Source organism: Phocoena sinus, chromosome 8 (genome assembly GCF_008692025.1).
Source record: "Phocoena sinus isolate mPhoSin1 chromosome 8, mPhoSin1.pri, whole genome shotgun sequence".
NCBI lineage: Eukaryota > Metazoa > Chordata > Mammalia > Artiodactyla > Phocoenidae > Phocoena > Phocoena sinus.
Genome location: NC_045770.1, coordinates 64,135,527 through 64,151,566, shown reverse-complemented (window position 1 = coordinate 64,151,566; position 16,040 = coordinate 64,135,527). Strand labels below are relative to the sequence as shown.

The 16,040-nt window shown below is 39.1% G+C and overlaps 1 protein-coding gene across 2 annotated transcripts in view; it reads right to left on the bottom strand.

The window, feature by feature from the left end:
• Positions 1 to 16,040, bottom strand: part of SWAP70 (switching B cell complex subunit SWAP70) — an 89,945-nt gene that overhangs the window by 21,250 nt on the left and 52,655 nt on the right. The window lies entirely within an intron of this gene.

Sequence of the window (16,040 nt, the reverse complement as noted above, 5' to 3'; positions counted from 1 at the left end):
ACTGAATGAGAATTGATCTCTCTTATCCTCTGGAAAGCCTGGGTATCCTACAGTGCTCTCTCAAACTCAACATGTGCAAAAATGAATGAACCATCTCTACCTTTCAAATGGCTTCTCCTCCAATTATGGATTTCAGTTGGGAACAACACCATTCAACCATGTCAGGACCCTGTTCCCCACTCCCTTACATCAAATCAGTGACAAAATCCTACTGTTTTCACCTCCCTTCTTTAAACTCTGCCTAGCTCCCTATCACCTCAAAGATAAAGGCCAAGCTCCTCTGTGTCCCCTGTGATCACCCCTGCCTACTGTCTCTAACATATTTCCTGCCATGCCCTACTGCAGATTTTACACTCCACCAATAACCACCATCAACACAGATCGCAAGCATGTTCTGTAAAGGGCTAGCTTGTAAACATTTAAGACTTTCTACATCTCTGGTATATGTTCTTCTTTGTTCGCGTTTTTTTGTTTTTTTGGTATTTTTTAACAACCCTTTAAAAACGTGAAAATTATCTTAGCACATGGGCTATATATATAAAAACAGGCTATGTGGGCTGAATTCACCCAGCAAGCTGTAGTTTGCCAACACCTGCTATAGATTATAAGTAGTCTACCCATTTAACACATTTTTTTATGCTTCTATGCCCTGCCCCATGCTGTCCTATCTAGATTACCTTTCCCCATTTCTACCCAGCTAACTGGTATCTGTTCAAATCCTACATTGTCAATAATATGTCCACTCAAAACAGTCCAAAATGTGGACCACCAGCATCAGCGTCACCTGGAAGCCTGTTGGAAACGAAGAATCTCATACCGCACCGAAGACCCCAAAATCAGAATCTGCATTTTAACAAGAACCCCCAGTACTTCCATATGCACATTAAAGTTTGAGAAGCACTGCTCTGACCCAGGTCAGGTGTTCCTCTTCTGTGTCACTGCACTCAGCATACTGTATTGAAACTATCTCTATACTCATACGCTGCCCCCTGTAGATTTTCTGAAATCCTTATAGGAGGGACAATGTCCCACTCATCTTTGAATCTCCAGAACTCAGAATCATACATAGAATGTAGTAGAGGTCAATTAATGAAATGGAAATAAACTAAGCTAGGTCTCAATTTTTCTCATCTATGAAATGGGTATAATAACACCCATCATACAGAACTACTATGGGGATAAAATGGGACAAAAATAGAACACTGTGCACAATGTCTGGCACAGTATGTACTCCATCAATGTTACTTCCTTCTGCACTGAGTAGAATATTATTCAACCATTTAACATTACATTTAAGGCAGACTGGTTCAAGATGGCGGAATAAAAGGATGTGCACTCATTCCTCGTTGCGAGCACACTGGAATCACAACTACCTGCTGAACAATCATCGACAGGAAGACACCGGAACTCACCAACAAAGATAACCCACATCCAAAGACAAAGGAGAAGCCGCAATGAGATGGTAGGAGGGACAATCACAGTAAAATCAAACCCCATAACAGCTGGGTGGGTGACTCACAAACTGGAGAACAATTATACCACAGAAGTCCACACACTGGATTGAAGGTCCTGAGCCCCATGTCAGGCTTCCCAACCTGGGGGTTTGGCAACAGGAGGAGGAATTCACAGAGAATCAGACTTTGAAGGCTAGTGGGATTTGACTGAAGGACTTCGACAGGACTGGGGGAAACAGAGACTCCACTCTTGGAGGGCACACACAAAGTAGTGTGCACATCAGGACCCAGGGGAAGGAGCAGTGACCTCACAGGAGATGGAGCCAGACCTACCTGCTAGTGTTGGAGGGTCTCCTGCAGAGGCAGGAGGTGGCTGTGTCTCACTGTGAGGACAAGAACACTGGCAGCAGAAATTCTGGGAAGTACTCCTTGGCGTGAGCCCTCCCAGAGTCCACCATTAGCCCCACCAAAGAGCCTGTAACCTCCAGTGTTGGGTCGCCTCAGGCCAAACAACCAACAGGGAGGGAACCCAGCCCTACCCATCAGCAGACAAGCACATTAAAGTTTTACAGAGCTCTGCCCACCAGAGCAACACCCAGCTCTACCCACCACCAGTCCCTCCCATCAGGAAGCTTGCACAAGCCTCTTAGATAGCCTCATCCACCAGGGGGCAGACAGCAGAAGCAAGAAGAACTACAATCCTGCAGCCCGTGCAGTGAAAACCACATTCACAGAAAGACAAAATGAAAAGGCAGAGGACTATGCACCAGATGAAGGAACAAGACAAAATCCCAGAAAAACAACTAAACGAAGTGGAGATAGGCAACCTTCCAGAAAAAGAATTCAGAATAATGATAGTGAAGATGATCCAGGACATCAGAAAAAGAATGGAGGCAAAGACCAAGAAGGTGCAAGAAACGTTTAATGAAGACCTAAAAGAATTAAAGAACAAACACACAGAGATGAACAATACAAGAACTGAAAAGAAAAATGCACTAGAAGGAATCAATAGCAGAATAACTAAGGCAGAAGAACGGATAAGTGACTTGGAAGACAGAATGGTGGAATTCACTGCCGTGAAACAGAAAAAAGAAAAAAAGAAACGAAGACAATCTAAGAGACCTCCGGGACAACATTAAATGCACCAACATTCGCATTATAGGGGCCCCAGAAGGAGAAAAGAGAGAGAAAGGACCCAAGAAAATATTTGAAGAGATTATAGTGGAAAACTTCCCTAACATGGGACAGGAAATAGCCACCCAAGTCCAGGAAGCACAGAGAGTCCCAGGTAGGATAAACCCAAGGAGAAACACGCCAAGACACATAGTAATCAAACTGAGAAAAATTAAAAGACACAGAAAAATTATTAAAAGCAACAAGGGAAAAACAACAAATAAAATACAAGGGAACTCCCATAAGGGTAACAGCTGATTTCTCTGCAGAAACTCTACAGGCCAGAAGTGGGGGGGCACAATATATTCAGAGTGATGAAAAGGAAGACACTACAACCAAGATTACTCTACCTAGCAAGGATCTCATTCAGATTTGATGGAGAAATCAAAAGCTTTACAGACAAGAAAAAGCTAAGAGAATTCGGCACCACCAAACCAGCTCTACAGCAAATGCTAAAGGAACTTCTCTAAGTGAGAAACACAAGAGAAGAAAAGTACCTACAAAGAAACACCCCAAAACAATTAAGAAAATGGTAACAGAAACATACATATCAATAATTACCTTAAATGTGAATGGATTAAATGCTCCACCCAAAAGACACAGGCTCACTGAATGGATACAAAAACAAGACCCATATATATGCTGTCTGCAAAGGACCCACTTCAGACCTAGGGACACATACAGACTGAAAGTGAGGGGATGGAAAAAGATATTCCATGCAAATGGAAATCAAAAGAAAGCTGGAGTAGCAATACTCACATCAGATAAAATAGACTTTAAAGTAAAGAATGGACAAGAGACAAGGAAGGACACACATAATGATCAAGGGATCAATCCAAGAAGAAAATATAACAACTATAAATATAAATGCACCCAAGATAGGAGGACCTCAATACATAAGGCAAATGCTAACAGCTATAAAAGAGGAAATCGACAGTAACACAATAATACTAGGGGACTTTTAACACCACACTTACGCTAATGGGCAGATCATCCAGACAGAAAATTAACAAGGAAACACAAGCTTTAAATGACACAACAGACCAGATAGATTTCATTGATATTTATAGGACATTCCAACCAAAAACAGCATATTACACTTTCTTCTCAACTGCACACGGAACATTCTCCAGGATAGATGACATCTTGGGTCACAAATCAAGCCTCGGTAAATTTAAGAAAATTGAAATCATATCAAGCATCTTTTCTGACAACAATGCTATGAGATGAGAAATCAATTACAGGGGAAAAAAACGCAAAAAATACAAACACATGGAGGCTAAACAATAAGTTACTAAATAACCAAGAGATCACTGAAGAAATCAAAGAGGAAATCAAAAAATACCTAGAGACAAATGACAACAATAACACAATGATCCAAAACCTATGGGATGCAGCAGAAGCAGTTCAAAGAGGGTAGTTTACAGCAATACAATTCTACCACAAGAAACAAGAAAAATCTCAAATAAACAACCTAACCTTACACCTAAAGGAACTAGAGAAAGAAGAACAAACAAAACCCGAAGTTAGTAGAAGGAAAGAAACCATAAAGAACAGAGCAGAAATAAATGAAATAGAAACAAAGAGACAATAGCAAAGATCAGTAAAACTAAAAGCTGAAAAAAAAAAAAACCTAAAAGCTGGTTCTTTGAGAAGATAAACAAAATTGATAAACCATTAGTCAGACTCATCAAGAAAAAGAGGGAGAAGACACAAGTCAATAAAATTAGAAATGAAAAAAGAGAAGTTACAACAGACACCACAGAAATACAAAGCATCATAAGAGACTACTACAAGCAACTCTATGCCAATAAAATGGATAACCTGGAAGAAATGGACAAATTCTTAGAAAGGTATAACCTTCCAAGACTGAACCAGGAAAAAACAGAATATATGAACAGACCAATCACAAGTAATGAAATCGAAACTGTGATTAAAAATCTTCCAACAAACAAAAATCCAGGACCAGAGGGCTTCACAGGTGAATTCTATCAGACATTTAGAGAAGAGCTAACACCCATCCTTCTCAAACTCTTCCAAAAAATTGCAGAGGAAGGAACACTCCCAAACTCATTCTATGAGGCGACCATCACCCTGATACCAAAACCAGACAGAGATACTACCAAAAGAGAAAATTACAGACCAATATCACTGATGAATATCGATGCAAAAATCCTCAACAAAATACTAGCAAACAGAATCCAACAGCACGTTAAAAGGATAATACACCACGATCAAGTGGGATTTACCTCAGGGATGCAAGGATTCTTCAATATACGCAAGTCAATCAATGTGATACACCATATTAACAAATTGCATAATAAAAACCATATGATCATCTCAATAGATGCAGAAAAAGCTTTTGACAAAATTCAACACCCATTTATGATAAAAACTCTGCAGAAAGTGGGCATAGAGGGAACCTACCTCAACATAATAAAGGCCATATATGACAAACCCACAGCAAACATCATACTCAATGGTGAAAAACTGAAAGCATTTCCTCTAAGATCAGGAACAAGACAAGGATGTCCACTCCCACCACTATTATTCAACATAGTGTTGGAAGTCCTAGCCACAGCAATCAGAGAAGAAAAAGAAATAAAGGAATACAAATTGGAAAATAAGAAGTAAAACTGTCACTGTGTACAGATGACATGATACTATACATAGAGAATCCTAAAAATGGCACCAGAAAACTTCTAGAGCTAATCAATGAATTTGGCAAAGTTGCAGGATACAAAATTAATGCACAGAAATCTCTTGCATTCCTATACACTTACAAGGAAAGATCAGAAATAGAAATTAAGAAAACAATCCCATTCACCATTGCAACAAAAAGAATAAAATACCTAGGAATAAACCTACCTAAGGAGGTAAAAGACTTGTACTCAGAACTATAAGACATTGATGAAAGAAATCAAAGATAACACAAACAGATGGAGAGATATACCATGTTCTTGGACTGGAAGGATCAATATTGTGAAAATGACTATACTACCCAAAGCAATCTACAGATTCAATGCAATCCCTATCAAATTACCAATGGCATTTTTTACAGAACTAGAACCAAAAAAATCTTAAAATTTTTATGGAGACACAAAAGACCCCGAATAGCCAAAGCAATCTTGAGGGGAAAAAAGGAGCTGGAAGAATCAGACTCCCTGACTTCAGACTATACTACAAACCTACAGTAATCGAAACAATATGGTACTGGCACAAAAACAAAAATATAGATCAATGGAACAGGATAGAAAGCCCAGAGATAAACCCATGCACCTATGGTCAATTAATCTATGACAAAGGAGGCAAGGATATACAATGGAGAAAAGACAGTCTCTTCAATAAGTGGTGCTGGGAAAACTGTACAGCTATATGTAAAAGAATGAAATTAGAACATTCCCTAACACCATACACAAAAATAAACTCAAAATGGATTAAAGACCTAAATGTAAGACTGGACACTATAAAACTCTTAGAGGATAACACAGGAAGAACACTCTTTGACATAAATCACAGCAAGATCTTTTTTGATCCACCTCCTAGAGTAATGGAAATAAAAACAAAAATAAACAAATGGGACCTAATGAAACTTAAAAGCTTTTGCACAGCAAAGGAAACCATAAACAAGATGAAAAGACAACCCTCAGAATGGGAGAAAATATTTGCAAACGAATCAACAAACAAAGGATTAATCTCCAAAATATATAAACAGCTCATGCAGCTCAATATTAAAGAAACCAACAACCCAACACAAAAATTGGCAGAAAAGCTGCTCAACATCACTAGTTATTAGAGAAATGCAAATCAAAACTACAATGAGGTATCACCTCACACCAGTTAGAATAGGCATCATCAGAAAATCTACAAACAACAAATGCTGGAGAGGGTGTGGAGAACAGGGAGCCCTCTTGAACTGTTGTTGGGAATGTAAAATGATACAGCCACTATGGAGAACAGTATGGAGGTTCCTTAAAAAACTAAAAATAGAATTACCATATGACCCAGCAATCCCACTACTGGGTATATACCCAGAGAAAACCAAAATTTAAAAAGACACATGCACCCCAATGTTCACTGCAGCACTATTTACAATAGCCAGGTCATGGAAGCAACCTAAACGCCCATCAACAGACGAATGGATAAAGAAGATGTGGCACATATATACAATGGAATATTACTCAGCCATAAAAAGGAACGAAATTGAGTCATTTGTTGAGACGTGGACGGATCTACAGACTGTCATACAGAGTGAAGTAAGTCAGAAAGAGAAAAACAAATATTGTATATTAACGCATGTATGTGGAACCTAGAAAAATAACCTAGAAAAATGGTACGGATGAGCCAGTTTGCAGGGCAGAAGTTGAGACACAGATGTAAAGAACGGACGTATGGACACCAAAGGGGGAAAACCGCGGTGGGGTGGGAATGGTGGTGTGCTGAATTGGGCGATTGGGATTGACATGTCTACACTGATGTGTATAAAATTGATGACTAATAAGAACCTGCAGTATAAAAAAACAAACAAACAAAACAACTAATACTAAACTTTCTTTGGGTTATTTGTATGGAAATATGTTAATATAAACGTTTCAGACATTACATGAAATTTCTAAAAATCTTACATGTTCTGGTATAATGTTATAAGTCATAATTCTTGTTATTACTTTAAAATGTATATCTCAGAAATAACTAAATTTCCTTGTCAATTGCATTATTATGAACTTTCATCAAATCTTTAACCGTGGTCATTTTTAAATCTTTTGTCATTTACAGACAGTTCTGGGTGTACTCTGATGCTTTTGCAAATATGTTCCTATAAAAGGGTTTCACTGAATTCAAGGAATTCACTGAAAAGACTCTGAGAAGTACAGGTTTCTGGTAACTGACTATACTGCTGAACTGAATGAATAAGCATTTTCAGAACTCTAATGGAAAACTGATGAATTCATAAAAGTGCTAACAAAAGATCAAGATGAAAAAAAATTAATTACATGGGGCTGAGTGAACTGATGAGTATGATTATAATTTTTGTGACTTTCTGTTTCAATAAACAAACAAAAAAGACACATGCACCCCAATGTTCATTGCAGCACTATTTACAATAGCCAGGTCATGGAAGCATCCTAAATGCCCACTGACAGACAAATGGGTAAAGAAGATGTGGTACACATATACAATGGAATATTACTTAGCCATAAAAAGGAACAAAATTGGGTCATTTGTAGAGACATGGATGGACCCAGAGACTGTCCTACAGAGAGAAGTAAGTCAGAAAGAGAAAAACAAATATCGTATATTAATGCATATATGTGGAATCTAGAAAAATGGTACAGATGAACCAGTTTGCAAGGCAGAAACAGACACAGATGTAGAGAACAAACGTATGGACACCAAGGGGGTAAAGTGCGGGGGGTGGGCGTGGGGATCAACTGGGAGATTGGGATTGACATGTATACACTAATATGTATAAAATAGATAACTAATAAGAACCTGTTGTATAAAAAATAAATTAAATTTTTAAAAAACAGAAAAAATAAAATTACATTTAAGAAAGCATTTATGAAATAATATTAAGTGAGGAAGAATGCAAAATTAAATTTACCCATGATCTCCACTGCACAAAGTTTATATAAATATTTTGAAAAATACTAGAGCAAAATATTAGAGCCTAATTTGTTACATATAGGATTGTGAATTAATTTTTTCTTTCTCTTCTTTGCACTTCCAACAATTTGATTATAATGTCGTTTGTGAAATAACATACTTTAACAGAAAAAGAATGCCAACAATAGGAAAAACATGTTTGCAAAGAAATATACATTCGCAAAATATCACAAGGTCAAAAAATATCAAGAGTTCTATTGTAATTTGATGAGATATTATAAGCTCCTCTTGTATGCAGATTATCTAATACCCTAAATCTAGCATACAGCAGGTATTCAACAAATGTTTACTTGCTGTAGAAAAACACACTTAGGTCTTTCCTTTCTCTTGCTGAAGATGTAACATCTGCTCTTTAGCTTATCAGATTATTATTTTTTTGGCTTTTAAACAGAAGTAATAGGGACAGGCAGTGGAAAAGAGAAAAAGAAAATTATTAAGAAGAAAAGAAAGGGAAAAGGGAAGGAGAGAACAGGACAGAAAAGAGTAGAAGGAAAAAAGCTTAAAGGCAATAAGACACAAGAGAGAAAAAGTCAATTATATAAATAATTGACCAAAGTAAGATAACTTAGAGGTGTTATCATGCACAGAAATTCAATCTCCCTAAGGCAGCAAAAAGAGGGCCCATGCTGCCTGATCACAACTTGGGATAAAGGTTGTACAGGCACTGCTAGAAGTTTTAGTAGTGAGGCCATGGGTGTGGCCACATGCATGGACAGGATAACAAAAAGTGGGCATGACTAGTCAAGAAACAGCCTTAGCTTTCCCTCACCTACCACTGTGAATGAACTGGTGCCCCTCACACCCTGAGCTTCAATTCCTCATGTATATTAGAATGTCTTTAACATTGTTTCCTGTTAGCAGCAAACTCAGCTCTAGAAACAGCTTCCCAGATTCATCCTGAACCTTTCTGAAGTTGCCCTCCCCCAACCCTCCAGAGTTTGTCATCAGCACTCAGCATCTGCTCTGCATTCCCAGTGACTGTTCCAGGCAAGTAATCTAGATTCATTTCCTGTTGGCTTTCAACACAGTCATATACTTATAACCAAATAACTTAAGGACCTCTTAGTGCATTATATTGGGCCAAGGAGAGACAAACATTCCCATTCTCAGTAACTATTCGATGATACTAAATAATAAATCACGTGCTGCTGTGTTAGTCTGAGTGGACCACACCAATTCTAAGAGCTCATTCAGTTTCAGGAAGCAGCTTACTTCCTCCTCCCAAGGCAAGTTGCACCAAAAATAACAAAGAATAAACTTTCAAGCTGCATGTGATTTTTGAGGCCTCTGGCTCCAAAGTTTATTTGTTAGAAGTTGTTTCACTGTAATCATTGAAGAGGGTCTTTATTAACTTAATAACAATTCAGATTTTATTTCTTAATAAAGGATCTCTTAAAACTATTTCAGCTTTAATACTTAATTGCAAGAAGGCAATTCTTCCAAATAAGCAACAGACAAACATCCTGTTTTGTTCTTGGCTCTGTGGGAAATGAATACTAATATAAAAACTATACTTTGCAGACACACATTTCCAGGAATATCATTTGACAAAAAATTATAGAACCATCTCAAATGGGGACATGCAATTTCTTGACTTTTGGTACTAAGTCACTTTCACTTAATTTATTCAATATTCTTGATATTGACTGATATTCTGGGTGATGGGAAACTGAGTCAAAAGCAAACTTACCCCACTTATGTTATTCATGTCACTACCACTGTTACTTATATCTCATATAGTATTAATCGAAGCCGGAGAATTAAATCTTAACTTAAAAATATTTTGGACTTAAAATGCAAACCATCATTATGGTAAATGACTTATTGGAAACATAACAATTACTTTAAATTTATAAAGCCTAAAAACTGTTTGTAATAATACAAATCAAACTCATTCATGACTAATTAAGACATTATACTTCAAATTTTATTCTTAAATGTACATTTTCATACTTAATTTTATTAAAATCTGTAAGTCTAAAACTCATTCAAAATATAGTTTTTTTTAACACTATTAAAGTACTTAGGAAGAAAACAAAATCTAACAGAGAATGGGCACCTTAAGAAATGACTCTGTTTCTCATAAACTGTGCAACCTTGAATTTGCAGTGCTTGGCAAAGGCCAGGAGATGTGCTAGGAGCTCAATAAATACAAGGCCACATTTTAAACCTTAGGAGGCCGGTTCAGCAGCCAGACAAAGCAGTTCCACGTAAATCTGTTTTAATGATCCCTTCTTTCCCCCCACAAGTACTCCTGGCCACAGAGGAATAATCTGTAAAACTAACTCTATTTCTACTTCTAATCAGAAGAATGCTGAGGGAGATAAGGACATCAAAACAACAGAGTTAAGTCCAAACAATGACATGACAAGGTATGCTACTTGACTATCCTGACAAGTCAAAAAGAGGCCATTCCCTTCTCGAATAAGATTAACTTGTTTAGGAGAGGACGAAGACATTCCTGTCAGCCTGCAAAGAAGAAGGCAAGCAAGCAGTGAAGTCTTGGCTGGGCTCTGGGTGCATAAAAATAAAGTCATGGCCCACATCAAGTCTTACATAGGTCCCAGTTTTTCGGGCCACCTAGGGCAGAAAAATTTTTTTTTTAAATAAATTTATTTATTTTTGGCTGCGTTGGGTTTTCGTTGCTGCGTGCAGGCTTTCTTTAGTTGCGGCAAGCGGGGGCTACTCTTCGTTGCGGTGTGCAGACTTCTCATTGTGGTGGTTTCTCTTGTTGTGGCGCACGGGCTCTAGGTACGCGGGCTTCAGTAGTTGTGGCATGTGGGCTCTAGAGCGTAGACTCAGTAGTCGTGGCGCATGGGCTTGGTTGCTCCGCGGCATGTGGGATCTTCCCACACCAGGGCTCGAACCCGTGCCCCCTGCCTTGGTAGGCGGATTCTTAACCACTGAGCCACCAGGGAAGCCCCGAGCATAAATCTTTTTTTTTTCCCCGGTACGCAGGCCTCTCACTGTTGTGGCCTCTCCCGCTGCAGAGCACAGGCTCCGGGCGCGCAGGCTCAGCGGCCATGGCTCACGGGCCCATCCTCCCGGACCGGGGCACGAACCCGTGTCCCCTGCATCAGCAGGGGAACTCTCAACCACTGTGCCACCAGGGAAGCCCCCGAGCATAAATCTTTTGAGTGTCATAGGCAGAGTAGTCAGGAAGCTGATGCTGACTGGCTCCCTCCACAGCCTGTGACTCAGTGATAATCTACTAATGACAAGTCCTCCACATCAAGAGCTGCTTTGAAGAATATGGTTAAGTCTCCTTACAAACTAATTTCTAATTCTGAAATCAGGACAAAGCCACTTTCAAGTCCACTGTGGATATTTTAGAGACCAAAAGATCACGGGTAAGAGACCCACCCCATCTCCAGTTCTAAAGAAAACGCAAATAAATTTACAACACTAAGTATAACTACAAAATGTCTTAAAAGACAATACTGGAGATTTTTTAGCACAATTCTTCCAAGCAGCAGCTAGGTTTTTTTTTGAAAGATTTCCTTATAGTCACTGTTGTAATATAGTTTTTTTTAACGTCTTTATTGGAATATAATTGCTTTACAATGTTGTGTTAGTTTCTGCTGTATAACAAAGGGAATCAGCTATATGTATACATATAATCCCATATTCCCTCCCTCTTGCGTCTCCCTCCCACTCTCCCTAAGAAGCAGCTAGGTTTTAAAAATACCATTAGCATATCTTTTTCTACATCTATCAACATTCTATTCCCTTCTATATGTTTCTGTATTAAGAAAATTTTTGTAGACAAAAATTCCATAGCATGTTTTATTTTTTTATTTTTATTTTTTTTGGCGGTACGCGGGCCTCTCACTGTTGTGGCCTCTCCTGTTGCGAAGCACAGGCTCCAGACACGCAGGCTCAGCAGCCATGGCTCACGGGCCCAGCCGCTCCGCGGCACGTGGGATCTTCCCAGACCGGGGCACGAACCCGTGTCCCCTGCATCGGCAGGCAGTCTCTCAACCACTGCGCCACCACGGAAGCTCAGCATGTTTTATTTTTTACTTCCCCTTTCACATACGTGCACAATTACATTATTAAGCACTAAGAAACTGTCCCCACCGCTACAGTGAAACTGCCTTCTCCTTGCTTACCAATGACCACCTAATTGTTAAATCCAAGGGCAACTTCTCACTCATTACCCTCTAATTTTTCTATAGAATCTAATGCTAGGAACTACTTTTCTGCTTCTTAGAACTTTTTCTTTCTTTGGCACCCATGACTCAACACTCTCCCAGTTCTCCACCAACCTCACAGACTATCCAATTCTGCTTCCTTTACCAAATCTATTTCCTCCCCCTGCTACAGAAATGGGCCCAAGATTCTGTCTTCAGCCCTCGCTTCTCCCACTATTGTCTCTTCCTCCCTGATCTAACCTAGTCCCATGGCTTCCTTGTCTCTGTCTCCAGCCCTGACCTCTCAAAGCTCTAAACGTACTCTTTCAGTTCAAACAGGACAGCTCCACAAGGATGATCCACTCAAAATGCCAAATGTACCAAACCCATCATCATACATCATATCCCCAATTTGTTCATCACCCTGTCATTCATTCATATACACACACACACACACACACACACACACACAATTTAGTGAGCATTTATCATGGAGCCAGACATTAAGTTAAATGCTTCACATACATCAACTATCAGTCCTCACAAGAGTCCAGTGAAGGAAGTAGTGATCCCCATTTTCCAGATGGGGAAACCCAAACAGGGAGATTAAGTAATCTGTTCACAGTCACAGAGCTGAAAAGTGGTCAAGTAGGGATTTAAACCAGGCAGTCTGATTTGAAAGACCATGCTTTAAACAACTATACTATATTACCTCCCAGTCGCCCAGACCTGAAACTTGTCTCTATCTCTGTACAGCCATCACAATTCTAGTTAGAAAGGGCATGTGTCATTCTTTTCGACTGCCCAGCACCTAACCCGCTTCTTATGTCTGGGGAATTCCCAATATGGAAGTTAAAAACACAATTGGACACTTTCCAGGCCTCCTTTTCAGCTAGCTCATGGCATGTGACCTAGGTTATAACAATTAGATGCATCATGCCCTGACTGTGATTGAGAAATAGGCACAGAAAACTCTCCATGGTAGCAAGAGCAGTTACTTGCAGGAAGATTTGAGTTCCTGGACAGCACCCAGTGTGCAGGGCCAGAGGTGTTCCGTGGTACAAGTACAACACACATTTTCCCTGTGGTTCCTCACTGCACAGCCTCCACACCTGGTTTTTCAGCCACCATAGCCATTCTGTCAGCTACCCAACATCCTTTTTAAAATTCCCTTTTTGGCTTAAATCAGTCAATCCAGCTGTTTCAAAGACTGGCAATTCAGTCAAGCTGGATACCTCACTCATCTCCGACATGCCCTTCCTTTCCTTTCCTGCCTCATATAACCTTGCCCACTGCTCCCTCCAACCGGAAGTCTTCTCCTCTGCCTTCTCCATTAGTCAAAATTCTTCTGTCTTTTAAGGCCCAGCATAAATGCTACCTTCCCACTAAATATAATAGGTAACACAAATGAGCACTTTCTAAGGGCCAGGCAGTCTTCTCATTTGATATTCACAAGAGCAGTTAGGAGGCAGATACTAGCATTAGCCTTATTTTACAGTTGAGGAAACTACAGCAAAAACTAATGAAGTAAATTTCCCAAGGTCACACAGCTAGTGAGCAGTGTGGAAGCCAGAATTCAAATCCAAGAAATCTGACTCCAGACTCCTGCTCTTAACCAAGGAACACCAAATTACAGCCCATGAGTCAAATCTACCCCAGCTGCCAAATCTGGCTCTCAGCCTGTTTTTATACACACTTGCTCCAAGAACGGTTTTTACATTTTTCAGCGGTTAGAGGGGGTAAAATCAAAAGAATAATAATATTTCATGGTCCATTAAAATTATATGAAACTCAAATTTCAACATCCATAAGTAAAAGTTTTATTAAAGCACAGGAACATATTGTCTTGTGGCTGCTTTCACGCTATTAACAGCAGAGTTGAGTAGCTATAACAGAGACAATATGGCCCAGGAAGCCCACAAAACCTCAAACATTTTCTGTCTGGCCCTTTACTGAAAAAGTTTAAGACGCTGCTTTTAACCACTACATTATACTGCCTCTCTTAAAAAGCCTTCCCTGATCCCTGACCTCCCTCAAACTGGAATAAATCTTTCCCTTCTCTGTATTTGCATGGCATTTGCACCTCTCTTATAACAGGTAGTTTATTTTGCTTTGAATTACACTTGATTTTTTTCTTTTCCTTGAGCAGACTGCATATTCCTTGAAGGCAGGAAGTCATCTTTTTCACTTTGTATTCCTCTTATTGCCTCATTTACTGTTGCCAGTCGATAAATCCTTGCTGACTTGAAATAAAATATTGCAGTGTGAAGGTTTAAACAGATTTTCCTAACATAAACATGAATCATACAAATAAATCACAGACTAGACTCATGCTGGCGGGATGGGTAATAATGGGCACCCTCAATCACTACTGGTAGGTGTATAAATGGTACAGCCCTTCTGAAGGGCAATTCTGCTTCGTTCATCTCATACCCTGAAAGTGAGCATTTCTTAGGACTTAGCATTCCACTGCTGGAATTTATCCTACAGAAATAAGGAGACTAGTGTGCAAAAATGTATGCAATAATATTAGTCATAGGAGCTAACATTTACTGAGTACATATCACGTGCCAGGCACTGAGCTAAGTCATTTATGTTTTCCCCCAGTCGTGATTTAATTGTTTTTTTTAATTTTAGATTTTTTATTGAGGTAACATTGGTTCATAACGTTATATAAGTTTCATGTATACAACACTGTATTTCTAATCCTACATGCACTACAGTGTGCTCACCACCGAAAACTTAGTTTCCAAAAAGTTGACCCTCTTTATCCCTTTCACCCTTCCCACCCCTACTTCCCCTCTGGTAGCCACTGTTCTGTTCCCTGTATCTACATGTTTTTGTTTGGTTTGGTTTGTTCGATTATTTTGTTTGTTCATATTCCATATATGCATAAAATCATACAGTATTCCTCTTTCTCTGACTTATTTCACTTACTGAACTAAGTCCTTTAAATACAGAGCCTCACAACCCTTAGAATAAACATTTTTATGAGCCCCATTTTATAGATGAGGAAATTAAAACTCAAGAGGTTACATCATTTGTCCAAGGTTAGGGGATTACAAATGACTCTTTTTAAGGGGAGGACTACAGTTGATTAATCTGCATATTATTAGTCTTTTCTTAATTTACTACTGTAATAAGCATGTATTACATGGATCATTTTTTAGGGCAGTAAGAGAGCACAGAATCCTTACTCCTGTATTCCCCCTGTCCCCCGCCGTCCCCCCGCCCCTTGGAAGCTCAGGGAAAATAACCCAGAACAAAACAAGCAAATGTCCTTTTTCATTTACTTTAGAAAGTATGGTCTTAAAAAAGTCTCCATCCTTGGCTTTGAAACAAGAATAGTTATTTCCTCACATAAATCAGCCTTGGGAAAAACATTCTGGATCCTATGTGTTTCCCTAGCATCACTCAGCCATTTCTTATGGTTTTGCCAATATGTAAGTAGACAGAAAATTATGTTGTGACTTGTACTGAATAAAGACTCTTTGAACATGAGGATGGATTTTCTATAATTATAGCAGTTTAGAGAGGAAGAGTCCCACCCTGTGTGCAAATCTCCATGGTTACTGCATAACCCTAAATCACTAACTTTTGGACTTTTTTGGAT